The sequence below is a fragment of the Coffea eugenioides genome, chromosome 7 (assembly GCF_003713205.1).
Source record: "Coffea eugenioides isolate CCC68of chromosome 7, Ceug_1.0, whole genome shotgun sequence".
Taxonomy (NCBI): domain Eukaryota; kingdom Viridiplantae; phylum Streptophyta; class Magnoliopsida; order Gentianales; family Rubiaceae; genus Coffea; species Coffea eugenioides.
The window spans coordinates 26,741,075-26,764,440 of record NC_040041.1 but is presented as its reverse complement, the minus strand read 5'-3'; positions in this window follow the sequence as shown (position 1 = coordinate 26,764,440).

Below are 23,366 nucleotides of genomic sequence, written 5' to 3'. Positions count from 1 at the left end.
GTTTTCACAATATCCCAAGAAAATTTCCTCATCAAATTTTTTGTCAAACTTTCCAAGATGTTCCTTGATATTCAAAATGAAACATTTACAACCAAATACTTTAAAGTAAACAACAACAGGCTTTTTGTCAAACATAAGCTCATAGGAGGTTTTGTTCAAAATTGGTCTTAGGAGAACTCTGTTCATAGTATAACAGGCTGTGTTTATGGCTTCAGCCCAAAAATATTTTGGTAAATTGCATTCACTAAGCATGGTTCTAGCAGCCTCTTGGAGAGTTCTATTTTTTCTTTCTACAACTCCATTTTGTTGGGGGACTCTAGCAATAGAGAATTCATGAGTAATGCCATTATGATCACAAAATTCTGAAAAACCACAGAACTTGAATTCTGACCCATTATCACTTCTAATCCTAATAATTTTCAAGCCAAGCAGATTTTGTACTTTAGCAAACAATGAAGTAAAATTCTTAAAGGCATCATCTTTATGAGCAAGAAATATCACCCAAGTATATCTAGAGTAATCATCAACAATCACAAAACAATATCTCTTACCACCAAGGCTTGTAGTTTGTGTAGGACCAAACAGGTCAAGGTGCAAAAGTTCAAGTGATTTTGAAGTAGAAACACATTTCTTGGATTTAAAAGATACCTTGACTTGTTTTCCAAATTGGCAAGCATCACATATCCGGTCTTTTTCAAATTTGATTTTTGGGAAACCTCTAACAAGATCCTTTTTAGAGATTTCGTTTAGCAAATCCATGTTGAAGTGACACAGTCTTCTATGCCATAACCATGGGTCCTCATTTGCTACTTTGAGACATTTGAGATAGGAGGAGTCAATTTTTTCAAGAATAACTACATAGACATCATTAACCCTTTTTTCTTTAAAAATAATGTTGAACTTTGAGTCAAATATGAGACATTCAAGCTTTTTGAACAATACAAACAGATTCCTATCACACAGTTGACTAACACTTAATAAATTGTAGCTCAGATTATCAACGAGAAGAACATTGTGGATAGAGGTTTTACCATTCTTACCAACATCACCAATACCAACAGTTTTGGCTTTGTTATCATCTCCAAACGTTACCTTTCCACTTGCTTTTTGCTTGAGTTTAATGAATTGTGAAGCATCACCAGTCATATGTCTTGAACATCCACTATCAATGAACCATTTTGATTCTTTAGCAATGTTATCCTGATTCACCTACACACAAACCCACAGGATAATACTTGGTACCCTTTACATGTTGGGTCCTTGAGAGTTAGTCTTATGTCTAACTATCCACATGCATCTCATTCCATTCCTCATGTTTTTCTTAACATAATAGTTGTTATTCATGTGACCAGATTGACAACAAAAGTTGCATACTGACATTGGATCAATCAAATGAACAGGTTTAATGAATCTGACTTGCCTTCTCCTGTGGATAACAAACTCATTTGCTTTTTGATTCAGTCTTATTTGATGAGTATTAACATAAGGTTCAGTGTCATTCTTTTGAAGACAGTTCTGTTTCATATGATGTAACAAATGACATAAATTATCCATCCTTTTTCTTAAGCCACATTGTTCATTTCGGAGTATGTCATATAAATTTTTCTTTTTGTAAAGTTCAGCAATCACATTAGTTTCAGTTCTTTTCAGGTTCTCATTTTCATGCTTAAGGCACTTGTTTTGTCGAAAAAGATTTGCATTATCTTGTATTAGAAAGCTAATTTTTTGTTTCAGTTCCTTGTTTTTAACGTAGGATTCTTTCAAGCTGTTATGCATTTTTTCTAGAAAAGAGTTAACATCATCATCAGATTCACTATCACTGTCGGTTTGAGAGTTGCATTGTGTTACCTCTTCATCTCCAATGGCCATGAAAGCCACTTGAGCAGATTCCTCTTCTTCTTCAACTTTGCCTTCTGAGTTGCAATCATTCCAGGTAATCTGGAAATTGTTGAACTTTGGCTTTCGTTCAACCTTGTTCTCCTTCTTTTTCTTCATTGGACACTCATTTGCATAGTGTCCTGGTTGGCCACATTCGAAACACTTATCAGTCAGCTTCTTGTTGAATTCCAGTTTCCCTCTGTTTCTGAAGTCATTAGACTGATTTGGTAAGGAATAGCTGGATCCGCCTTTCCTGAATCTTCTTTTGTTGAGAAATCTTTTGAAACCTCTTGTGATGAGTGCAATATCATTGTCATCACCTTCCAAATCATTTTCATCCTGTGAGGCTGTTTCATCTTCGTCTTGTGAAGATTTCAGAGCAATACTTTTTCTTACTTTTGTGTCTTCTTCATCCTGCATCTTAGATTTAAGTTTCAGTTCGTAAGAAGTTAGAGAGTTAATCAGAGATTCAATGGATAAAGTATTTAGATCCTTGGCTTCCTCAATGGCCGTCACTTTGCTTTCCCAGTCCTTTGATAGAGCATTCAGAATTTTTCTGTTCTTCTCACCTAGAAAGTATTCCTTCTCAAGCACCTCTAAATCCTTGATCAGATCATTGAATCTACAATACATTTTGTCAATGTTTTCATGAGGCTCCATCTTAAAAGATTCATACTTAGTGACCAGAATGGATTTCTTTTGTTCTCTCACATTCTCGCTTCCCTCATGGATCTCTCTAAGTTTATCCCAAATTTCTTTTGCAGATCTGCAGCCTTTGACTCTAATAGACTCATTTGAGTCTAGTGCACTATATAGAACGTTCATAGCCTTGGCATTTAGAGTGAGATGAATTCTATCTTCAGCAGTCAGCTCACTTCTGGTCTTTTGTCTCGGCCTATGAGTAGTTTCATCAATAATAGTTGCGTCATATGGACCTTCACTAACAATAAACCACAACTCAATATCAATAGATTGTAAGAATATAATCATCCTTTCCTTCCAGCTCACATAGTTTGATCCATTGAACATTGGAGGTCTACTAACAGATTGTCCCTCAAAGAACATAGCATTGTTGGTTGTCATATCTACTCCCAAGCCGATTGAGCTTAATCTCAAGGAGACCAAGCTCTGATACCAATTGTAAGGATCGAAGACAACCTAAGAGGGGGGGTGAATTAGGTTTTCAAAAAAAACCAACTAAGATATAGGTCACTTTTCTTCAAAGCCTACCTTTCTTTTCTCAAAAACCACTCAATGGATCAGATTACACGAAAGCACAGGTATTCGTAAGATGAAGAGGAGAACAGTTTTATATAGAAAAGCTGTAAACAAAAATAGTGAAACAAACCAGGCTTCAAACTCTACTGGAGTTTGAACAGCACTTTTATATACCAGGTTACTTCAAGTTGAACAATCTTGCAACCAATATCCTGTGTACAAGGGAAGGATCACTTCCTTCTTGCCCCAAACCACACTTAGTCAAGCAAGGAAGTTTTACAAACAATCGAAAAACCCTCACAATGCTACACTATTGAAGAAGTTGTGTCACACTTGAAAAACTACAAGAGAATTGCACAAACTAAGAATACAAATGTTCCTTTGGAGTATTCTAACACTCGAATCACTCACAATCTGATGTAGACTTGATGAGCAAAGTTTTTCTGAGATGGTTGACTTTGTTCTTTTTATAGGAGACCAGAAAATTCTTCAATTAATGCTGTCAACGGGTAGAAGGCAACTGAAGAGTCAACTAGCCGTTGGTGCTGTCGGACGTCCGATGTTCAGTTTTTATGCGTCCGAACGAGATCAATGAGTTCTGGAAGTTTTCTTGAATCTCGTAGGACGTCCGATCCCTTATCATCATGCGTCCGAGGGTAAGATGCACACTTGGAATTTCCTCTTCAATTCCTTCGAACGGCCGATGTGTCCAGAGTGTTGCGTCCGAAGTGCAGCAACGCTTGTCGGACGTCCGATACTCAGGTGTTGAGCGTCCTATCGTGATCAGTAATTGTAGAAGCCCTGGCTTGTCTTCTTCGGACGTCCGAGTCTGAGTTCTTCACACGTCCGAAGGTACTCAAAGAATGTCGGACGTCCGATACTCTCCTTTTGTGCGTCCGACAACTTCCTCAGCACTTTTCATCCTTTTTGATCTTCTTTTATTTGCTTTAAGTCCACAGACCTGTTTAGTGTTATTTCTGAAAAGGATCTCTACAAAGAGTATTAGTAACATCCATTTGTTTTGTAATCATCAAAAGATGTGAATTGAGATAAACAACCCAAAATTGATCCAACGCCCAATTTATGCAGCCCAACCTCTCAAATTAGTGGGTGAATTGGGTGGGCTGTTAGGTTTTAGGCATAATTGTCAGGTCTAATCAGTATCATCAAAATTCAATCCATTCTCACATTTGACATTCCTACCATTCATGTTAGGGTTGATTGTTATATCATTAGATGAAATAATTTAACATAAAGTATGTAATTAGTCTTGTATTGTATTAAAGTATGAAGTTAATTCATCTATTCTATTCTCAATCCTATCAAAACGGGTGGATATCATATTAACTAGCTTTTCTAAGTCTAAATCTACCCTTTCTAAATTTGAATCAAATTTCTTAGCTAATTTTGCTACATCTAAATCAAGTTTGTCAGTTTATCTTTCTATAGCTACCTCCCAAGATAGGTTAGAACCATTAGCTAATCTTTTAATAGTTAATATTCAAGATAGCTTAGATTCATTTTGGATTTATTTGGGTTGGAAATTATGAGAATTTTGGAAATCATTATATGTATCTTGATTGTTCTAAACATAATCATAATAATTACCCCAATTAGAATTATATTGATCAAACTTAGAATTGTAATGTCCAAACTCACTATAATAATCCATATTTTGTACTTGCATACATTCATGAGTAGCATGTTATCCTCCACACAAGGCACAATTACTATGATTAGAATTAAAAGTATTAGCATTCTTTTCTTATCCAATCAAATACATGATGTAGTCCAATTTAACTTTTAATGTTACACAATTAGCTTTAAATTTCTTATGCCATCTTTAACAGACACACTTGCAGTATTCGTTTGAATACCTCCATTATAAAAACTTTCCAAGTATTGTGATGCAAACTCGATCCAGCAAGAACTTGTCTTGAAGAACCAAGTCCGATCAGGCAATGGAAGGATCTATCTTGATCAAGTTATGAAACAACAATTATCTAACTAGACCTAAAGAAAACCCGTCTCAAAAAACCTGATGGATTGGTCATTGGCTTGAAAGAACAAGATGATGTGATCATCTTGCCCTAAACACCACAAGCTAAATACTTGATACAATTCAAGAAAAAACTCACATTCTATCAAGGCACTCCATAAAAGGAGAACAATTCACTTTTATTAATTCATATCTCAAAAGTGTCTACAATGGAATAGAAGAAGCTTATTTATAGCTAAAATCTAGATTACTAAGACTAATTTGATTTGGACAAGGATTTAGTCTTTATTCAAACTAACTCTAATAGGACACAATTATTATGCTAAACATGTTAGATATGCCTTAGTAGGCTTACAAGGCTCAAACGAACCGTAGAAAATAAAAAATAACTCAAAAATCATGAAAATTAGTAAAAATTAAAAAATTTGGTTTGACAATGAGCGGCCAGGGATATTGAACCAATCATGAGATTGGACATCACCAAAAGCGCACATCAAAAGGGCTCTAAAATGGATCTGTGGTGCTAGGTCCACGAACTAACCCTTGCGGATCTAGCCCGCATTTTTGCTTCTTGGTTCGTTTCTACATGTTTCTTTGCCAATGAATCACGCCGATGCCTTGATTTGAAGCTTCACTTGAAAAATCATGAACATTGAGACCCTAGGAATGAAGATCACATTTTGGATGGCTTTCATGCTCACATCATTCCCCTCCTCTTGAAAGCAATTTGTCCTCAAATCGAGATTTGGCATGCAATGAAATTGGGCAAAGCTTTAACCTACAAGAAAGTAAGAAGCAAGAAAAAAAATAATTCCTCACCTCAATCCTTCATATGTTTACGTTTTCTCTCTTGTTTGCACTCAAGTATTCACGCTAATGCGCTCACCAATACCTCTCAAGGCCTAGTTTGCACTCTTTTGAAGAAGTTTGAACTTCCTCAAGTGTATATTGGCTCACCAAAGAAGGTTGCACAAGTGTAGTGCTTGATAGGGGAGAGATTTTGACCTATGTAACAGCCCCACCTTCCCCTAAGGCGAACCAAAGGGTTCGGCCGACCGCCTGCCCAACTCTCGCCAGGACTCATTCATTCTCATCAAACAAAATAAGATATAACCTTGAGGATAAGTGAAACAACAATTCCCAAACTTGAACCGCATACTTACATTCACTTTTAGGTCAATCAGTAATACAGTCCCAAATATAACAAGAGCTTTAAGTTCCCAATACATTCAACCCTAACTGAGCACTAGAGCGAGTACAAAAGAAAATTTTCAAAAGAGCTAGACTTTGCTATTCTATATAGGTCTCTCGCCCTTGCTCGCATCCTCTGTAAGGAAAACAAAATTAATGGAATGAGCTAAAAGCCCAGTGAGGTTCCAAACACATAATCAAACAATTAAGTCCAAGACATTTAAACATTGAATAGCAAATAACCCATAAAACATTTACAATATAAAAGTAATGATAACACATTCATTAAAAGGATACATGCTCACATGGAGCCATTCGTTCGTTCATTCACCGACCATTTCCCTTATTCCTCCAACATTAGAAAACATTTTGCATTTGAAAGCTTCTCTAATGTCCTTGACATTCATTCATTAATTTCATTCCCCGCTACTAGCCATTTCATTGGCCAGTCTCCACCAGACTTCGTGGTCATACTCGAGTATACCAAATATTAACCCAGAGTGACCAATCGCCCGACCGAGTCCGCTTTTGGCTCGAGTCGACCGGCAACGAAGGGTAAGGGTCTAGTTCAGCCAAAAGGCTTACATTCATGCACAAGTAGTATTTAAACATTTAATCATTTAATCATTGTAAATTTCACATTCATTTAGGTCAAGTGCGATAAAGTACGCACTCGCCTTGCAAAATTTATTTTTAGAAATTATTGAAAACATTTAACATTTAATCAAACATTCACAAATAGTCACATAGTCACAACAATCCACATAGTCATTGGAAACATAACGTACAAAGAACACTCACCTATTTAAGCAAAATAACGTCCAAAGTTTCCTTCCGAATAATACCCTCAATCACCAAGGAACCCTAAGAGTAACCAAGAGAACACATTACGATTCTATCATCAAAATTTTAGGTGAAACAAAGAAAATCCGAATACCTACTAGTACAATGTATAAATATGGTTTTGGAAGTGAAAAGAGTACATTTAGACCAAAAAATATGAGTAACTAAGAGTTTCCCAAACCAACCACAAAACTAAACTGTGAGAACCCGTTTTGCCCTAATATTTTCCTAGGGTTTTTCCCCCCCTTAAATTTCATGTTTTCTGCATTTTCTGGCCTAGGAATATTTTCTTGGTGGATTTCATGAGCAGTTATAGTTTTTTAGATGATTTTTCTAGTATTGGAGAGTTTTTAGAAAATTAAGACTAGATATTGGACGTGGGACCCACTAGTGCGAAAAGTTCGGGAAAATTCGGCCAATACGGTTAAGTTTCGGATACTGTGGAAAATTTATCGGGTGTTAAGAGATAAGTAGTATGTGTGAAGTGATTGATGTGAGAGAGAAAAGAATGATAAGAATGCATTTAATGAGGTGACAAGTGTCACATAAGTATTGGTTTGACCTTAAGAAATACTATTCACATTTTGACCTTTGACCCAACTTGGTTATATATCTTCAAAAATCACAAAAATGCACCATTTTTCACTCTTGATGGCCGAACCTCTCAAGCTCAAAGAAGGAAGGAAATTCTTCAACTTTTAGCTTCCATTTCACTCAATCTTCCACAACTAATCACCTAGAATAGATTCTACTCCATAAAATTCTTCCTTCTAGTGATAGTAAGTTGTTTGGTGAACTTTGTTTGAAGGACTAAGGTGCACAACATCTTCCTCTCTCTTGGTTCTTGGTAAGTGAAGCTTGAAACACCCTACTACACCTAATGATGCTTATGTTGTGCTTATTAGTGATAAGAGTGCTGAAATTTCTGGTTTTTATCTTGATTTGAAGAGTTTTGGTGAAGTTTTTATTTTATTGGGAATTTTTTCTGGTTTAATATGAATGGGATGTTGTGGCCTTGTATGATGAATGGTAATGGCTGATAATGACTCTATGAGGTGTATTGGATAGGAAAATGTAATCAATTTTGGATTTGGATGGAAAATGGAAAGTTAGGGTTCATATTATTCCCAATTCTGTCCGAACTTTTAGGTCATAGCTAGAGGCCGAATTGGACTTTACTCAAAACATGAAAGTTGTAGGTATTGGTGAGTATGAAGTGCCTACAAAATTTAAGGGCATTTGGAGTGGTATAGAGAGAGTTATGCCGTTTTTACTGTTGCTGTTTTTGGTGAACAGAATGTGCGGAACTGCGATAGTAATTGCCTGTTTTGACTGGATTTGGTTTGGATTTTTAAGTTGGTGTCTTCTGATGAAATGTAGCTGGATATCTTAGCTAACTTATGCCTTTGGAATTTCGGCATTTGGACCTGTGTAGGCTGAGATTGACGTATTACAGTTTTGTGTGATTTGGGAACCTGCAATTTCGGTTCTGGTTTGGTATTTGGCACTTTTGACCTAGTTGTGCTAGGATTTGGACTGAGAGGCCTTCTACATTGTTGTAGCCCTGTTTCATAGCTTCGAAATGGTGGGTCTTACACCCCCAACCGATAATTGTAGTGAGAGTTGTGCCATTACCGCATTATGACGTCAAAACCGGTTTTCTTATCAAGGCCAACATTAAAGCCTTTCTTAATTTCTGGTTTGCTTTCATGCTAGTATATGTTTATAAAACCCTATTGGGGTTGTGAATTGGTGTTGTTTATGGCTCGGTATGGTTTCTTGTTTTATGATATTGTGAGCTATGGAACGGCTCTTGACATGAAATGCTTATATGTGTGTTGTTGGGTTGTGATTGAAGAAAAATAATGAAGCCTTATGGCTGGAAAATTTGGTAAACACAAAGGGCATGCTGCCCGCATTTTTACTCGAAATTTAGAAAACTATATTCTCGACTTGAGTAAAGGTTACGTATTTAACACTTGAATTTCCATGCATGAAACCCTATTGGGTTATAATTGGCTTGGCTTTGTGACTCGTTATCGAGTCTTATGGTAATTGTTCACTTGTTCTAGGAGGAAACGGTGGTGCACGACGTTCGTTTAACGACGGTGCATGAAACATCATTTTCTCACTTGGTGAGTATACTACTCACTTAATTGTTACTATGTGGCTTTGCTAAATGTATATGTGATGCCTTGAAGGCTTACTTGGATATTGGAATTGATTAAGGTGAGGGTGTACTTGACTGCCCTCACCCCTTTTGATAGTATCACTGATTGGCTACCGTTTTACTGCATTACTGAACTTGATATACTGGATACTGAATTCCATTCTTGGAAACTGATTTGGTGTCATTTGGGCGAATGTCCAATGGCTTCACTGTATTACTGAGCTCAACCCCGTTTGGTAGTCAATTGGATCGAGCCGGCGAGGGTTTGGTCGTGAAAATTGTCATGCCACGGGGACTGTACTGAGGAACCTTGTGGTAATGAGACCTTTGGTTCCGGTATACTCGAGTATTACCAAAATGACTGAATGGAGTGCGGGCCCGGTTGGGGTATGTTGGGTGGAAGGAATGGAAGTGAAGTGAGGTCTACGGTTTGGTACTTTTAACATTGACGGAGGGTCAATGAGTGTGGATCAAGAATGTAAGCGTGGAAATGGGCTCTTGAGAGCCGACCGTATCCTTTCACTGAATTGCTTTACTTCGAAATTGTATACTTGACTTGAATGGTTATGCTTATGTGATCTTAACTGCTATTGTGATAGTTGCTCACTGAGCTTTAGCTCACACCGTTCCATTTGTTTTCCTTACAGGAAAATGAACACTTTTGGAAAAGATTGTAATAGTTGAATGACAAGTTGAGCTCATGTACATGTATTTTGAATAGCTCCTTGAGGGTGAAACCCTAAGTGTTTTGTTTCCTCCAATGTTTGGTTTGTAATTGGTTATTGTACATGTATGGATTAGTTGGATATTTTGGTATGCCGATTTGGCTTGGAATGTTGGATTTCAATGTATATATGCTTGGTTGATGTTTGGCTGAACTTTGAATCGATTTGGATTTCAAACGGCAAAAGGAAAATTTTGAACGAAAAGTCACTGGACTGAATCCGGCCAGGAATCCGGCCAGAAACTGGCCGGATTGCCGGCCGGATTGCGGAGGGTTTTGGAGAACATTTTGGATTGCTCTCGGCCTAGTATCCGGCCGAGAATCCGGCCGGAAATCCGGCCAGATTCCGGCCGGATTCTGACGTGGCCTGCACTATTCATCTTCGGCAATTTTTTCATTTTTTTTATTTTGACTCTTTTGACTTGTTTACGTGCAATGGGATGTTCCGGAACGTTATAGATCGACGTAAACTGTACCGTAGTCCTGGCGAGAGCTGGGCAGGCAGTCCGCTAACCCCTTTGGTTCGCCTTAGGGGAAAGTGGGGCTGTCACATAAACTCAAAAGGTTTTAGAAAATTCCATCGAAAATAAATGAAACGAATGCCACGTCAGAATCTGGTCAGAACTTGGCCAGATATCCGGCCGGATTTGCCAGCGGATTCAAGGCAGTGAGCAATCAAAATTTTCTTTCATCTTCCCCTGTCAATCCGGCCAGCAATCCGGCCAAGATTTGGCGGAATATACGGCCGGATTGCCTGAAGGAGCATTTGTTTTTATTTTCGTAAATCTCTTTGTTTGGCTCAAAACTAACACACATGCAAAGAAATAACATATAACAAGTGTTTTGAGTAAAATCATATGAAAAAGGAAGATAAACAAACCCTAAATTCACACCTAAAGCCTCGCTTGATAAAACAGATTTTGTGGCCGAGAAATCCTATGCAACTCCTTTTTGTTTTGGAAAGGAAATGAGTAAAATATTTGAAGTTCAAAACTTGACATTTGTGACTAAACATCTTGTTTAAAACGGTCATCACATTCACCATGAGAAAAATGTATAAGTGTAAGTAAACTTTAACTCATCCAACAGCATTAGAGTGGACCTAAGTATTTCTAAGCAAATAGGTCCAATCACATTACAAAATCATCTTTCAAATCTCATTTTCACTCACTCAACCTTCAAGAAAATAAATGGACAGCATTTCTGATGTGTGCATGGATCTTGGCCCACGCAATGACCCAGTTCGAGTACCGTTGGGCCCAGTCACACATGCACGGGCTAAGAAATTCAAGGAGTCACTCCAAGCCCTTGTGCGAAATGTTCAAGACCAACAAGGAGTCCATCGGGCCATTGAACGTTTGGAAGGTGACAACCAGGTTATCTACACCCTGCTCCAAGCCCATGAGGAACCAAGAGGAGCCCGCGAGCCCCCTGAGTAGAGCCGGCCAAGTATGGGGCTTTATAGCCATGCATCTTAAGTCATTGGTTAGAATTAGTTAGTATGGAGTCATGGAATCGGCCCACTTAATCCAAGGCCTGGCCGAACCTTTGTGACGCCCCCACTTCTCCCTAAGGCGAATTTAAGGGTATCCGCGGGACACCTACCCAACTCTCGCTAGGATTCAAGACAAATCCCGTTCAAGCTTAATGAAATACCAGCCATCACGATGATATAAGTAAGAAAGGGAGGTCACTCCCATAAATAACATTCCAACTTACATCACGAGTTCCAAAACACGACAAGTATCCAATCCTTACATCAAGTTCACAAAGGTTACATCAAATCCCAAAATATATAATAATCCAGAGTCTAGCCAAGTACATTGAAAAAATCCTAATACAAAAGTACATTCAAAAGGGGTTTCTCCGAGGTTCACTTCCGATCCTTTCCTGTTAAGGAAAACAAATCTACAGGGTGAGCAAAACGCTCGTGAGGCCAAGAACACACATGCAGGTAGGTTGTTCAAGTGACAATCCTAACTTAACAAGTAGAGCAATAATATTTCAATAAATAACAATTCGAGTGAGAAAAGTAAACAGAAACAATTCAAGGATATAGGAGCTCTCAGCAGCTTTTTTCCACTTGCACGATCACGAACCTCCACGAGTTGACACTCCGTCAATCGGGTAGGTTTAGTCAGTAGAACTTACATACTCCTGTATCGAGCCCGCCTGTCATTTGTTTGAGGCAATACTGCTCGAGTATGCCAAGCAAGATCTCTTAATAGATCAAGCTTTTGTTTTCTCATGGTTCGCCAAGGAGCCCGACCAAGCCCATGCCGGCTCGAGTCCAAGGTTAGCCAGTGAGAGTTGGGCATCCTCCACGTATCACTTAAGAGTCGAGGAGATTCACTCCTATCGACTTATGCAGCCATAGCATAAATAATCATTTAAACACTTCACTTAATTCACTTAACAAATCATTTCAAGCAATTCAAGTATTTCATGTCACGAAATTCAAGTACACTCCATTTGAATGAGAACGAGTGCGATAAAGTACACACTCGACTCAGTATTTTCAAAATATTCAATTTCCGATAACAATTATCACGTATCATGTATACCACATAATTCACACACTTGACACTCACCGAGTGATTCAAGTGACAAGTACAAGCGATTGATTAGGCGTTTCCCGTGAGATCCTCTTGGAGGTCCTCTTGAGTGCCTGAGTAATTAATAATGAACTATCACTTATAAACCCCAATCATCACGAAAGATAGCACACTTGTACTATCTGGTAAATATCGTGAAAACAGGCCTAAAATTTCTTGTAAATCAAGGCTTCAAAATAGGGTTCAAGAACACAAGAAAATCTAGTGTTTATCCTTAAAATCATTGGATGGAGGCAAGCATGAGTGAAATCAAGTAAATCATTTTTCAAACGAACGATCGAAGTCGAAATGAACAGTGCCACGTTACAATCCAGCCAAGAACTGGCCGGATTTCTGGCCGGATTCAAGGCAGTGAAGAAATTCAATTTTTTTTCAAATCTCACCATCAATTCAACCAACTATCCGGCCAATAACTGGCCGGATATGCGGCCAGACTCTATGAAATAGCTTCCCGCGCGGATTCTTTTCAAAATGGCCAAAATTTATGAAATTTTAGGTGTTCTTTGAAAAATCATAACTCGCTCTCTAAAAGTCCAAAATTGGAAAATTTAGTACCGTTGGAAACTACTTTCAAAGTACTAAAAGTTCTTAGAATACTCTTTCCCATGATTCCAAATGGAAGGTATTTAAAATTTGGCTCAAAGTTACTGTTTTAGGCTATCGAGGCAGTTTCAGGGTTGGTTTTTAGCCAACTTTGAAAATTCGGCACAATTCACACAATACGAACTAGCCTTTGAAATTTGGAACTCAATTAGAGTTACAAACAAAGTTCAAAACAAAATAGGTGGAACAAGGATTGAAGTGTTGAGCACCAAGATATGGCGGCTCAAAATTACTGAAAAGTGAGACCGTTAGGCCAAACTCCAGATTTAATTCACGAATGTTGGGACTTTGGTTGAACATCGAAACGGATTCGGAATGGCACCAAACTTAGAAGTATTACACTACCATATAAGGGCTATTCCTCTGCCAAATTTCATAGAAAAATATGTACGCGAAGTTGTCTAACCAGATCTCTAAAGTTTCCAAATTTCCAAGGCAAATCTGCCTTGTATATGGGTTTTCCTTTTCGTAAACGTTTGGCCAATGAAAACATCTCAAATATGGTTCATTTGTATAGGCAATGTCTAAGAAATGTCCAAGATACATTTGGTAGGTGATTAACACCAAGAATTTCAAAACAACAAGTCCCAATCAGGATTAAGGCATACAACTAGCCAAAAGAGGGTTTTCAATCACTGAGCCATTTTAGAAATACGGCCACAACTCACTCAATTCAACTTGGAATTGAGCGTGGTTGGTGGTGTTAAAAACTAGATTCATAAAGCTACAATTTTGCAGAAGAAATCATTTCTAAAATCTATCCACAAATAGCTCACATTTAGGCATCAATTTGCTGCTCAAAACAGAGCTTCCAGTGAATTAGCGAAACAGGACACTCATGTTCAAACGATTGGTATGGATTACTCAGGTGGAATCAGGACGTGCATTTTATACCGTTGGAAATCTGGGAATGTCTACTTTCTAGTTCCACAAATGGCACTCGATTTTGATGTTGGAGTAAAAGGTTATGACCGAAACAAAAACACTGCCGGAGTACACTGGACACCCATTTTCAGTTTTGATGAATTTTCAAAATCACAACATTTGGCCAACCAAATCACATAATTTTTTGTGGAAACTTTCCACACAACCCATACAACATATATACATCATAAAAATGTCAATATAACTTCAAAAAAATGCTCTAAAGGTCATGGCATTCACGGGGGTAGAAATGGAAAAATTCTCCCTTTCACTTCCTTTGAGCTTTCATCCATAATATCACTTATTTCTTCTAATTTGGGCACTAATCCAACATTATTAACATCAAAACTCACAAAATTAGTCCATAAAGCCATAGTGGGAGTTCATAGAGCCCATACACCAAATTTTCAACATAAATAAAGCTACCCATAAGAAATTATGAACTCATAAGTGCTGATTCCATAAGTCAAGATTTGCAAGGTTGATCGTCACTTACTTTCTTAGATGAACCAAGCAGAAAATTTCGGTCCTATTTGCTCAAGAAAAACCATGGATTTGAAGCTCTTTTTGTAGCTTGAGTTGCTCTCCAAATAGGTTGCAAAGTGTGGTTAAAGTTTGTGGTGATTTGGTGAAGATTTGATGAAGAAATGAAGAAGAATTTTTTGGTGGTTTTCTTCCTTGGGGTGGCAGGCTGTCTTGGAGCAAGAAAGAGGGAGTTTTTGCTGATGAAAAACCTTCTTAAGGAAGCTTAAATGTGTGGCCAAAAAGTGTCCCAAAAGTCAACTCTTCAATAGTGCGCGTTCGTGCGCGTTTCGCGCCCGATTCCTCTCGGGTTTGTTTCACTTGTGCACTAAACCTCTAATGCATTTCCATTCATATTATTATCATTCACTCTTAATGGTCTGAAAATAATGGTTTTAAGTCCCTCGATTAATCGCGTGCGTAAAAACGCGTACTTCCGATTTATGCGCGATAAAGTGGAATTTCCAAGAAATTCTTATAACGATAGTATAACTAACTAACGCTTGAACACTTAAACATAAAAAATACCTATTTTAAGACTAATTCACAAGTCTCCAATTTTTCAAGCTTATTGTATTCTCGAATCGATTATTGTCTCCAAACGCGCATTCACTATTCTCACTTAACGAGTTTTCAAAAATTAAATTTTGAAACAAGTCATTTTAAAAATATAACTAAGCTATAGATCCATGTAATTAGGTCTAAAAGGGCTAAAAAATAATATTCGGGGCAATTGGCCAAATAAATAATTAAATGAGCTAGAATTAGGAGTTTAAAATAGATAAATTTTGTGAGTCTTCACATCCTCTCCCCCTTAAGAAAATTTCATCCTCGAAATTTATCTTGATCTGCGAACAGGTCTGGATACTTTCCTCGAATTGCTTTTTCGACCTCCCAGGTCGCTTCCTCTAGCCCGTGGTTCCTCCAAAGAACTTTTACCAACGGTATCCGTTTATTTCTCAATTCTTTCACCTTCCTATCCAGAAGTTTTACCGGTTTCTCCTCATAGGTCAAAATCTCATCAATTTCAACACTTTCCGGTTGCAAAATATGAGAAGGGTCTGGATGGTACTTCTTAAGCATGGACACGTAGAACACATTGTGAATCCGAAACAGAATCGGTGGCAATTCCAACTTATATGCTACATTCCCCACGCGTTGAACAACCTTATAAGGCCCTACAAACCTTGGTTGTAACTTCTTTCCCTTCCCAGACATTAAACTTGCTTTTACAGGTGTAATTTTAAGAAACACTAGATCTCCAACCGCAAATTCTAAGTCCTTCCTCCGATTATCTGCATAACTCTTTTGACGACTTTGTGCGGTCTGAATCCTCTGGCTTACTAATTTCACTTTCTCATCTGCTTCCTCAATCCAAGGCACGGTAATCGGGTCTAAGATTTTTCGTTCACCTACTTCATCCTAACAAATTGGAGATCTACACTTCCGACCATAAAGTACTTCATACGGAGCCATTCGAATAGAAGAGTGGAAGCTATTGTTATAGGGAAATTCCACCAAAGTCAAAAACTTACTCCAACTCTTCCCAAAATCCAAAACACAAGTCCTCAACATATCTGTGAGGACTTGCAAATTCCTTATATTTTTCTTAAAAATTCCCTTTTATTTGGAAATTATTACTTTATAATAGCCCTACTACCTAATCACCCCACAATAAGTGCAAATGAATATAGAAGTAAGGGTTTTCTCTTTTCGATTTCAAGTTAGCGCGAATTAGGGTTTTTACGTCTATCCGTAGTGTGACTATCCGGTGCGGAGTGTGGATCAAATTTGGTAATTAAGAGTGAGTTTTTGGTGTTGTTAAGTGTGTGAGTAGAAGTGATAATAATAAGTTAGTGAATTATAAGTTAAAACTCTAGTATACGCGATTTAAGGAAAATTGGCTCCAACCGACGTGTACCGTTTTTTTTCCGATTGACCACACCACTTGACCAACACTTTCCTACCCTAAAATATCCTTGATATTATTGCAAAATATCTCCCTCAATCTCAGCATGGAGTGGCCAAATTATTTGACCAAAAAAAAAACAAGGAAAAAGGAAAAAATTTAAGAATGAATCTTGAAGCAACAAGTGGCGGTCTTCCATTGGATTGTTGACTAACTAATTTACACCATATTTATCACCAAAAACCAACCAATTTCCTCCATAATTTCAGCATACCAGCCGAGAGTAAGAGAGGGAGAAGAGCGAAGAGAGCTTTCCAATTTCCAACCTTGAATCCAACATTTTGAGTGAAAACAAGAAAAACTAAACCGATTAATCACTAGTTTGGGAGCTTGGGAAGCTTGGAAGCTAAACTTTGCAAGGAGTGGTGGAGGATATCCTTTGTAAGCTTGTTATTGAGGTATATTGGCTGTCCCTTATCTTTGATTCTTTTATTTTTGGCTTAAGTTGCTATACAACTCATGTTTTGATTAAATTGGTAGCTATACAAGTAGTTGTGATGATTTTGGGTGCATTAGTAAGGTAGGGTTTTGTATTTTTTAGCCCTATTTCTTATTGTGTGGATGGTATATGATGTATATAAGCTTGTATATGAGGTGATAGTGATGGTTTTAAGCTAGAAATGTGAATTATACCTTGAATGTAGCAAAATTCCAGAAGTGAAAATCCTTAGTGCCCTGTTCTGCCTGATTTTATTTCACCATGATAGAGGCTGAATTAGGCTTAGAACAAAACATGAAAGTTGTATAGAATGATGTTTTATAGTTTCCTGAAAAATTTCAGCCCAATCAGAGCCCTGTAGATCATGAAAATATAAAAATACCCCTGAGACTGCCCTAGGTAGAGTCCAGCAGACAGTTTTAACATTTCCTCATGTTGGCTGCGTTTTTCACCTTGATCCGTACCAAACCAGTCTTTGGTCAAAATATGAAATGTTTAGCCCTATGTTTCAGCTTTCCAACGCAATCAGAAAAATCTCAAACAGAATTGTGTAGCCTGAGTTGTTGTCGTTTGAAGTCAGTACTGATGACTGTCCTGACAAGGACATTTGGGTTCTGTAATCTAGACATTTGACCTAGATACACTATGAACTGGACTGAGTAGTCTTCATCAAAGTTGTACCACTCTGTATTAGCTTCGAAACGGTATAAATTTCCCCCTAATCCAATAAGCATAGCTTCTGTTGTGTCCGATATGCTAAGTGACGTCATATCTGCCTTTGATTTTAGGCCTTAAACTTCATTTCCGGTCAATTTTTCTAGCTTGGTTTGGTAATCATATGACATTGAGCCTATTGAACGGCTATTGTAATGCATTTATGTTGTGTGTAATATTGGGACTGATTGAGGAAAACAATGAAGCCATAAATGGCTGGAAAATAGGTAAATACAAAGGGCGTGCTGCCCAAATTTACGTCCGAGGACTAGAAAGAGATACTTACGACTTGAGTAAGGCTTGAGAGCGAATACCACTTGAACCATCTAGGATAGATGTGTCTTCTGTTATCGAGGTATATAAGTTAGAACTTGACCAAACTTGTACCCTTGGAAAATGAAATAACAACTACTCCGAAGACGTTTTCCTCGTACTTTCGACTCAAATGGTATTTTCAAACATAATTGTTACAAAGTTTCACAGTTTGAAAAGCGAACGAGTGTTTCAATTACTTGGTTCTTATTAAACGAAACATTTAAGTTTCGACCCTTAGTCGATTTCCAAAGCTCTTAAACAATGTTTTATCGTAGATTTGGATTCCACACACGGAGTAATACCCGAACGTAACTCGTAAAGGCACCACATCTTTTGGTGAGTGCTTCCAAAAACCTGGTTGAACTGGACACTTGTTCACAATACTTGATCAATGTAAATAAATGATATGAGATTTGTTGATCGGGCAAGAGTGTACTTTATCGCACTTGCCCTAACATGATATATACTTGTTTATTGTTGCAATTAACTTGATATACTTGTACTTGATTTGTAAGTGTGGAGCGGCAGTATGTACCACACTCAATCCGAGTGGGAAGTGCCTCTCATTCCTGTCTCCATACTTTTATTTTAATTCCGTCGATTGGAAATGTTATCTCATCGAGTTCTTGGGGACCCAAACCCCACTGGCTAATTAATCGAGTCGAGCCAGCAAGGGTTTGGTCGATTAGATAACGAACCATGGGTAGTTAGTGATGTCGAGTGGAGTGTTATCTCCTCGACTAATCGGTATACTTGAGTATTACCACCAGTGTTTATTGAGGACCCAGTAGGGGGTGTGAATGGTGGACGGAGAGTAGTGTAAGTGGTGCTCTACTGGATTGGTTATTTACTTGAAGGTTGATGGAGTGTCAACTATTACTTGATCAAGTTCTGGAAATGCAATGGGAATTTGGCTCCTGAGAGCCATCCGTATCCTTATACTTTGGAATGATTATTGTTTATTGGATTATTGTTGTAAGTCCCAAAGACAACCAAGAGGGGGGGTGAATTGGGTTGATTAAAATCTTAACCAAATTTATGCACTTTTTCTTTAATAAAAATTTACCTTCTTTTCAAGTAAAGATCAACCAAGTAGATTAGAAGACAATAGCAATATTGATCAGAAAAACAAGTTTATATAAGCAATGAGAATTTTATTAAACAAAAAGTATAATAGGAAATCAAACCAATTGTCTACCAAGCTTTCCTCAAACTTGAAGACCAATCACAAGGTTGAGCAACTTCTCTTTGATGAAATATGATCAACTAGATGTACAATGGAGGGAGCACTTCCTCCTTGCCCTAAGCCTCACTTAGTCAAGCTAAGAAGTTTTACAAACACTCAGATAACCCTCAACAAAGCTACACTAATGAAACTTTCAACCACAAGAGAAAAGCTCACCAGAAGTTCACATTACTTAGAGAACAAATCTAACTTTGGAGACTATTTTCTAGCTAAAATATCTCTTGAGATCTTGTAGACCAAGTGTGCAAAAGTTCTTACTTCGTTCAGAACAGTTTGTTTTTAAAGGGGAACAGAAATGGGCTTCATTAAAGCTTCCAACGGATAAAAGGCAGATGAAGAGTCAGCTAGCCGTTGGGGCTTTCGGACGTCCGACGATCAAATTATCGTCCGAACCAATCGTCCGAAAAACAGCCAAATTGAAGTTCGGACGTCCGATGGAATTTTATCGTCCGAGCTTCAGTGTCCGAACGTCGTCCAGAGAGTTATCAAATCTTCGAGGAATTTTTAGGACGTCCGATGATCTTGATGTTCATCCGAAGCATGCGTCCGATCCTTCAGGACGTCCGATGCTTCCTTGCGAGCGTCCGACAGTGTCTTGGCAGAGAGTCATCAAAGCTTTGTGGAATTTTTAGGACGTCCGACACGATCGATGTGCGTCCGACAGAAACTCCTTCCTGATGTTCTTCATCCCTTCGGACGTCCGACAGATTCCTTTCGGCCGTCCGACATGAGTGTCCTGTTTTTGCTCACGACATATTCGTACCTGATTCTTTGATAGGCAACAACACTTATATTTGAAGAAAGTTAGATAAAACATTTCAAGGAACCAAGACTAACAAAATTGTCATACTTAAAAGACAGTATCTTTGATCGGAACAAAACAATGACTAAATTTGTTTATATTATTCCAATCTTGTTTGCCACATCCAAAGCATCGTAGTCTGGAGTTAATCGAACATATGCTTACTTTGTTCCATCAGGCCTGATCAAAGTGTTCACTTTCTTGGTCTGTATAAACATTTCAACGAACTTTTGTGATCATCAAAACCAAGAATAACAATTGTTTCTTCTGAAAAACTTTTACACTCGCTCACTTTGAGATTTGCTACTTGATGTGAAGACTCGTAAAAAAATTCTTGTTTTTAAACCTCTATTTTTGGCTCAATTAATTATTTATTTGGATATTTTCCCCGAATATTATTTTCTACCCATATTAGACCTAAATACATAGAATTATAGTTTCATTATATTTTTAAAGTGACTTGTGATGAGAATATAAAGACCAAGTCCATTCAAGCACATGGGGAATTGGAAGATTCAAGTGAAGACCAGTTGATTGCACGAATACTTGAGTTTAGTAGGATTATTTGATTTTCCTCGTTGATTTTGGTTATTTCTCGCTTTAGAAAGTCTAGGTAATTAAACTAGTTTAATTGCGGCCCATTTGTTAGTAAGTGAGGCCCAAAATCTTCCTTAAGTATGTAGGGTAGTTTGGTCAATTTTTGGATTAGGGTTAATGCTTGTAAGGGCTATAAATAGCCCCACTTCTCACGAATTCCCCCTTATTTAGTGAATCATAAAATTTTGAAAATTTTGAAAAAAGCTCCCCCTCACTTGGCTGCCCATCCGAGTTAAACAATTTTCCAAAAATATGACAATTAAGCATATTAGCCAATCCAAATTTAAACAATCAATCCAACATATCCAACATCACCAATCATCAATCATCAATCAATACCAATCATCAATCATCAATCAATCCAGTCCTCTCCCCCTTTTTGTCATCACAAAAGGGCAACCAATCACATCAACACATCCACAAACACATTCATCAATGAAAACCAAATTCATTGCACCAAAATACTTAAACATCCATAAACACAGTCATCATTCAAAATACTTAACATAAACATACAGTACCAACAAGAGAAACATTAAAAGAAGGTTACAAATGTTGACCATTACAAACACATAAAATAGACAAACAGAATGCAAATATCCTAAGTAGTGAACTATGTGGATCCAGGAGTTCTTCGAGAGAGCTGATATTGGGAGAGGTCCTCCTCTTCAGTTTCTTCATCAGCTTCAGCATCCACTTCAACTGGTTCCTTGCCTTTATCTGCTGTGGAAGGACCATGAGGAGTCACAGGAGTTGATGAACCAGGGTCTGGAATTGATGAGCTTGGATCAGTGGGGTGTGGCTCTTTGTCATGGGACACTTCCTCAACCACAGGTGGGGGAAAGAGAAGGTTCTTTTTGTCTAGAAAGGCAGTTTGTTGCTCAGAGGACATGGTGAGCATTAGGCCATGTTCTAGAAGAAGTACATGCTGTTTGAGTTCATGAAGAAGCTCAATCACTCCATCATTGGAGGAGGAAGATGCCTTAGTGGCAGATTTCCTAGGATGAATGGGAGTGAGTGGAATAGATGAAGGATCATGTGCAGCCTTAGACCTACGTTCACTGGACAATGCCTCTTTATAAGACCACATATTATCTTTAAAAACAAGATTTTTCCTTTCAAAGTATCCTTTGGTAAAGGCATAAGAAGATGCTTCTTTGGGACAAACACCTAAAATTGGAACTTTGAAAAACTCAAAAATCTTTTGAAGAAACTTTCCATAGGATAGTTTTCTGCGAGAGTCAGTGGTATAGAGAAGTAAAAACTTGCACATGACAAAACCAAAATCAATCCGAATTTTTTCTCGAAAACAATAAAAGAGGTACAACTCCATTTTGTTTGCATCAGTACTATGGCCATCAGTAGGCACAAGCAGGTTTGAAATGATAGAAAAAGCAATTAAATTCACAGGGGCAAGATCATTCAGTTTAGCATCAGCAGGGGAGGAAAAACTTCTTTTAAAATAGGTCAACATTTTAGCCCCATCAAAATGATTATCAGCATTAGGGTGCTCTTCATAGGAAAAGAAATTTGCAATTTTATCCTTGCACCCACGTTCAATGGTAGTATTTAAAATGGAATTCACAATTTCAGAGTCAAAGATTAAGTCTACCCCATTAACCCTGGAAAAGATTTCAGTTTGGTCAGACCCTTTCCTAAGATTAGCAAAAAATTGATGCAGCATTTCAGGATAGTAAACATTTGGCATAGAAATGATATGCGACCATTTCTGAAAAGCAAACAACTTCAGAATGGTTTCTAAACCTATGAGACGAAATTCAGAAGGGTTTACAGTACGTTGAGGGATAACACCTTTCTGGGATATCAAGGAGTGTTTGTCTCTTGCTGTATCATCAAAGAATGTAGGGAGTGGGGCTGATTTTGGAGGCGGTTGAGCAGAGGTTCCCTGTCCAGATTCAGGCTGAGAGGTGGGTTGTGGAGTAGGCCGTGACATTTGACCCTTTATGGCTCCTCTCTTGAAGCGTTTGGATGAACGTTTGACCGTAGGAAGATCCTCATCCTCATCCCTGAGTGGATGCTTGCGTCCGGCAGTAACCTTTCCTCCTCTCAGATTCACCATTGTGTGAAATGTGTGGAATGAAGAATGCAAATGATGCACACAGTGGTAGGGAAGTGATTTGCACAGAAATTTTGGGACAAAAAGGCCTTAAACAAGATTTGGCAGAGCGGTTATGAAAAAGTAGGGTTTTGAAGGAAATTTGGGAATTTGTGAAATGTTATGCGATTCGGGGAAATGATCAGGAGAAATGAATCGCAATCAGTCAGAAAAAGTTTTGTTTGAGTCAATTTGAGAATGAGAGCTTCAAAATGGTACGAATTTGAGAGTGAGGGAAGAGAGAGTTTTTGTCCGAGAAGAAATAGAATAGGAAGAGTCTGAAGCAAATGAGAAAGAAGGTTATTTAAAAAATTGATCCGTTGCACTGTCGGACGGCCGAACGACGTTGTGCGTCCGACAGCTGCGTCCGAACAGGCGCAATCTGGAAAATGGCTGAAGAACATCATCGGACGTCCGTTCATCTTCTTTCGGACGTCCGAAGACCCAAAAATTAAGATGATTTTTCGATTATTCCTAATTT